Source organism: Cavia porcellus, unplaced genomic scaffold (genome assembly GCF_034190915.1).
Source record: "Cavia porcellus strain 051 isolate PalLab524CR breed Dunkin Hartley unplaced genomic scaffold, mCavPor4.1 scaffold_10, whole genome shotgun sequence".
NCBI lineage: Eukaryota > Metazoa > Chordata > Mammalia > Rodentia > Caviidae > Cavia > Cavia porcellus.
The window spans coordinates 85731443-85737066 of record NW_026947493.1 but is presented as its reverse complement, the minus strand read 5'-3'; the positions used below and the strand labels follow the sequence as shown (position 1 = coordinate 85737066).

The window sequence follows — 5624 nt, the reverse complement described above, 5'->3', positions numbered from 1 at the left end:
CAGCTGCTTCTCCTGGGCCTCATGCAGCACATGAAACAGGGGCCCCTGTCCTCTCAGACCCCGGATTTAGAGCTGGGGCTCCTGTGCTGCTTCCCGCTTGGCCCAAGAGAAAGTTTCCATGGGGAGACGAGATGGGAGCCTCAGTCTGCGTCCTCTTTCCCTGTCCCCTCTCTCCTCCTCCTCAATGCAGAGGGTCCATCGCGAGTCTGTGCGGGAGGCAGTGGACAGAGAACACTTCCAAAAGCATCATCTCACCCTGCAATTCTTGCTCTGTGTGTCAGTCAAGGTTCCCCAAAGAAACAGCCATGAAGATGTGCAGGCAGACAGAGCGAGATTGTTTCTAAGCAATTACGGTTTCTTGGCAACCCCAAAGTCTAAGGGGAACTCACAGAAATGCAGGCTCAGGAAAGCGTGGAGCCTGGGGCAGAGGAGGGAGCGTTGGTGCTGCAGATGGAGTCCCAACGCCCTGCCAGACCCCCGACCTGCTGCTCCAGAGGCCAGGTCATGGCTTCATTCAGGCTTCGGGGGTTGGATGAGAGCCCCTTCTGCACAGGCAGCCTTCCACTTCACTCACTTCCACCCGTGAAGGTGGAAATCGCACCCATCTTCCCTGCGGAGCTAACTGGAACTGCTGCTGGACCCCGGTGTGGACCAGATACACATGACGTGAGCCGCCACGCTCTGCGCTCAGGAGCCAAGCGCATGTCTGCTTCTGCTGGTTTCAGACTTCAGCTCTAATCACTGTCGCCTGAGGCTCAAGATCGAGCACCTCTAGGAGAAGAAAGAAATGACCTTCACAACCGAGGGAGAAAGGAGAAAAGCGCACAGTCTGACATCCGGTGAGCAAATGTTTACTACCTACGAATTCCAAGCACCACTGTAGGCACTGTTTAGGGCTGCGGTGACACTCTCATAAGGAAGTACAAGATTGTTTTCCTTTAGAAAAGGCATTGAGCTCCATCTGGAAGCACACCAAATGGCTTCCCAGGTTTTCTTTTTTTTAAATTTTAAAAAGTAAAACCAAAAAAACATAGAAACAATATAGAGTTTCAAAACAAAGACGCTAACACTAATTAGTATATTGCATACTGTTATCTTAGAAGTAGTTGTTTAGGCTACAAGGTTTAGACACAAGAAACTGATCGAACAGTCCAACAGTGCCAGCATAAATTGTTCTTTTGGATGGACTAACAATTAGTGGTGTAGCTGTCTATCCTGTGTATATGTGTACATGTACACGTCCATAGGTGCATATGTGTACTATCTTTTCCCTTCTTCCTTCTCTCCTTTCTCCATCCCAGCTGTTCTTTCCTTTTGAACACTTTCTTTTCTTTTCATTATCACAATATCTAGATTTTGGATCTTTTTACTCTTTCAGGTTTTTTTTAAACTAGGAAGATAATATATTTACAAATGTGAGTTTGATTTATTTCACTTAGGAGTAAGGTCCAAACTTCAGATAGATAGGTGATAGATAGATAAGTAGGTAGATAGATAGATAGATAGATAGATAGATAGATAGATAGATAGATAGATGTGAGAGAGACTTGCTAGATGGAAAGTCTTCTAACTCACTTCATGCAGCATTCATGGCCTGAACTAATTCGTGTTGGACACCTTCCCGTGGTCCAGCACCTATTTAAACATTCCAGAATGGGAACTCCACTCCTGGAATATTATCAACAAGCCAACCTGCTGCCTTCAAATAAGACAGAATGAAGTAGACGATCTACCTGTCTGGGCTGTGATTTCCCTGAGGAGGTAAATTCCGGTCACAGTCCAGCTCCCTCCTGTGCTTTGCAGACGGACATCTGCAGGCCATGCTAATTTCCTGAAGGAAGTGTTGCCTAGTCTTTAGCCTCACGTGTTGCATAGAAAACTGTCCCCCAAGACCTGGAGAATCACACAGTGGGTCTTGATTGCTCTCTTTATGAGTAATTTCTCGAAGTAGCAGTTTTATTTGAGAGGAAATGGACTCCATCGGGGGCAGGCCAGCCTATAGGTCATTCAAGGACACCTTTCAGTTCAGAGAGGCTGGAACCCTTTCTCCCGTCAATAAGCAGACATTGCCTTTCCAGGGATGTTGGAACAAAGAAATTGTTTTCTCTTTCTCGAAGCCACTCAGCCAGGATTAAGTAGCACAATCCAGAGGCCGTAACACAGAAGGATGTGTGGGTCACAGAGGACGGATGAACTGACTCAGCGCCTGGAGACATCATGTCTATCACAGGGAGAGAGAACGCACGGCTGTTCTGAGTGGAAAACTAAAGAAACCTGACCGCCACCTAAATCAAGGAAGCCTTGGGCAGCTTTCTACTGGACAGGCACCCCGGTGGCGTGAGACAGGAATGCCTCAAAGTAGCTCTTTGGCAAGGCCCAGATCTTCTCACAAAATTGAATTAATTTTTATGCATGGTTAGTACAGCGTGGACTAAAATGTTCACCTATTTCCTCCAGTCTCCCTACTGAAAATCCCTCTAAATGTAAACTTTCTACTAGATTGTCTCACAAAACTGGAGAAATTTTCAAAAGTCATCGTTAACCTATATTCTGGGTATAAAGGAAGTGCTTAGGGCTTGTTCATTAAATTACGCAAAGGGGCTCTGGGGATGGAGGGAGACAAGGCGGACTAAAATGGGTCGGGATTCGCTGTGTGTGTGTGTGTATGTGTGTGTGTGTGTGTGTGTGTGTGTGTGTGTGTGTGTGCTGATTCCCCATGATTAATGTATTTATTATCTTCCTGAAACATACACAAATGAAAAGGGAGGAAGCTGAATCCCTCAAGCTTCTCTACAGGCTTCTGATAGCCCTCCACTGGAATTTCAATTCTTCTGTTTAAAATGTCTTCCCAGCCGCGCAGGGTCCAGGGGCTTAATCCAGGTTCTTGGAGTGGCAGGCACCCCGCGGCTGAGGGGCCGCGGCTAAGGACGCCTTTTCTCTGATGTCTTCTTTTGGGTGTGCTGCTCCCCTCACTTCGGCACCTGTAGTTAAGAACTAACTGTCTGGAACCCAAAGCATGGCAGATGTGAGGCTCCTGGGAAATCACTTCCTGCAAGGGGGTTTCCTTGAAACGAATCTGAGTCTAAACATGTAATTTCTCAAATTTGTACCTTCAGACAGTCATTTGCACTAGACAACTTAACAAAAATTCCTAACTTCTATTTCCCAAAATACTCCATGGGCGGTATTTCTGTCTTCACAAGTATCTCTGTGTAAATAAGATGGTGCGATCACCTGCCAGAAAAGTAACCCTCAAAGTAGAACCCAAAGTGGATTGTCAGGCCTTTCTGTAGCCCAGCATAATGCCCAGATCGCTTTAAGCATTCACATTTGAAATGCATCAGATCTACACTCTCCGGATCACTCTTGAGAGCTCAAGTAGTTCTCATGGAGAAACATTTGTTGAGCTGTTTAACGTAGGCGCGGGTAGATTATCACTTTAGGGACACTCTAAGTGAAGCTGCACAGTAGTCCTGAGTAACCCAGTTTTCTAGAGTTGAGAGAAGGGGGTAAATATGCAATCACATGAGTAACTATACGATGGAATTGCATGTGCTGACCCAAAACAGAGACATAAAGGAAACACTGCTGTCGCTGAAATGGAGAGGTGGTGAGCTTCCAAGGAGCCATAAAACTGCAAAGTTTCACAGATTAAAACCCCAACTTGGGCTGCCGGCAGCCAGGCTGGAGCTGCCGAAGTTGGAGGACCAAAGCTGTGGCTGATGGACGTGGCACAGCGCATGTGGCTGTCCCCTCTGTGGGTGCCCAGGCCTCCGTCCACTCCCAAAGCAAAGAATCCGCATCAAAGAAAAAATACTCCAGGGCCACATGAGCCAGTTGTACCCAGCTGCAGAGTTCTGGCACTGCAGTGGTGAGACCACCAACCTCCCCATGTGTCCAGCAGCAAGGCCGGCTGGAGGAGGGTCTTGTCTTCAGTCGGCAGACGTTCATATCCAGACACATTCTGTGCCTGAAGAACGTGTTGAAAACCCAAGCTCCACCAGTACAAGGGCAGGTGTCCTCAGCTGCACTCACAGGTGTGTACAGAGTAGTTTCCAGAGTCACCCGCACAGTGAAGCAAGACAGCCCAGTGACACTGCCACGGAGTCTGGGGAACACAGAAACAGCTCCTGTCAGAATTCTGCCGTCTCCTCAGTGTCTTGCAAAGATGCCTTCCATTTATTTTGAATCTGAGGGTCAAACTTTTTTGCAGCATATAACAGGGATTTCTCTTGGAAGGGAGTTGCTAACAACTTTTATGTATGCAAATAAAAGCCTCAAAAATCAGGTTTTTCTAAGAGAAATCCTGAAAGATTCAGGGAGCTTGGTTGCTGGCATCCTTAGCAGGACCTTCTATTCTTTTATACTGTACCTTTCATTCTCAGTCACTTTATTACAGCTTGATTTTCTTGCATCCTACACTGGATCATTTGCGCTTCTGGGAAGTACTTTGGATTGGTGCCTTCTTTCATCATGCCTTTTAAATCAAAGGGTTACTGGTATCTGCTTTCAGAAGAATTATGTCAGTATCACCGAACTTTTGTTCATGTACCAGTTTGGTCTCCTTGCCTTACAAGCTACGGGGAGCTGGGTGACGGAGCCGGGTGGAGTCTTAGGGTACTGCTGACTTTCCCCTACCTCTTACTAAAACCTCTGGACTTTTTTGGCCATTTGAGAACTTTCAGGCAGTTTTACGTATATTTTTCACACAATCAAGTTATGGAATAGTGCCAACAGGAGACAGTGTTCGGACGTGGATGATATTGGCTCAGTACGTCAAGCTGAACTTCAGAAGCCGATTCTTCTCGTCTGCCAGTGTATGTTTTGTGAAGAGTGCATTCCCTTGTGGTGTAATGGAGAGAAAGCGTGTTGCTGTGCAGAACTGCAGATCCAGACGGTGTAAACAAATGAAAGCATGGAGCCCCTCATTACCCCCGCAAATATATTAAATGGTATCAATTATTAAGGCTGCAAGGCACTAACGTGGCTGCAGCGACTGTTTAGTAAAAGCATTCGAAGGTATTTTAGGGCTCGACAAAAAATGTTTCCAGACTCTTCCAGACTTTCACAAGGCTTATGTGTACAGTTCACCTTATCAAGAGAGTAGATGAAGGGGCCCTAAAAGTAGGTAACATTTGCCCCTGTGATATTCAGTTAATTATAGCCTCTTTTGACACCCAGCCATAGTATTAAATTATAAATGCATTTTCTTACTAACAAAACAGCACTTAGAAATTAGTGGTTTGAAAGGAATTCAGGTGTTCTTTCCTGACACTGTTTTCAGAATAAAGAGTCTTTTTCAAAATATTTTAACATATATAATCCAAAACAATTTTCTTCAACATTGACTTTTATAATTGCCATTCTGAAACTAAAGTTCTCATAAAATTTATAGTTTTAAGTGAAATTCTAAATACTATATTCACTTGTAGTAATCACTTTCTAAATGAAGATTAGTTTACAGAGGATGATATATTTTAATATTGCATTCTCTATACTATGATTAGCAATCAGTGAGAATAAATTATTTCAATTTAGAAATAAAAAGACCACAACCTGAAAGGTGGTGTCTGGCATATAACACGGGCTGGTAATCATCAATGAATAAATTAATTAATACATGA

General features: G+C 44.8%; 1 pseudogene; it reads left to right on the top strand.

Annotated features, from left to right (window-relative positions):
• The first annotated feature begins 393 nt into the window (after positions 1–393).
• LOC100717240 (E3 ubiquitin-protein ligase RNFT1-like) lies at positions 394–4911 on the top strand (annotated as a pseudogene).
• The last annotated feature ends 713 nt before the right edge of the window (positions 4912–5624 follow it).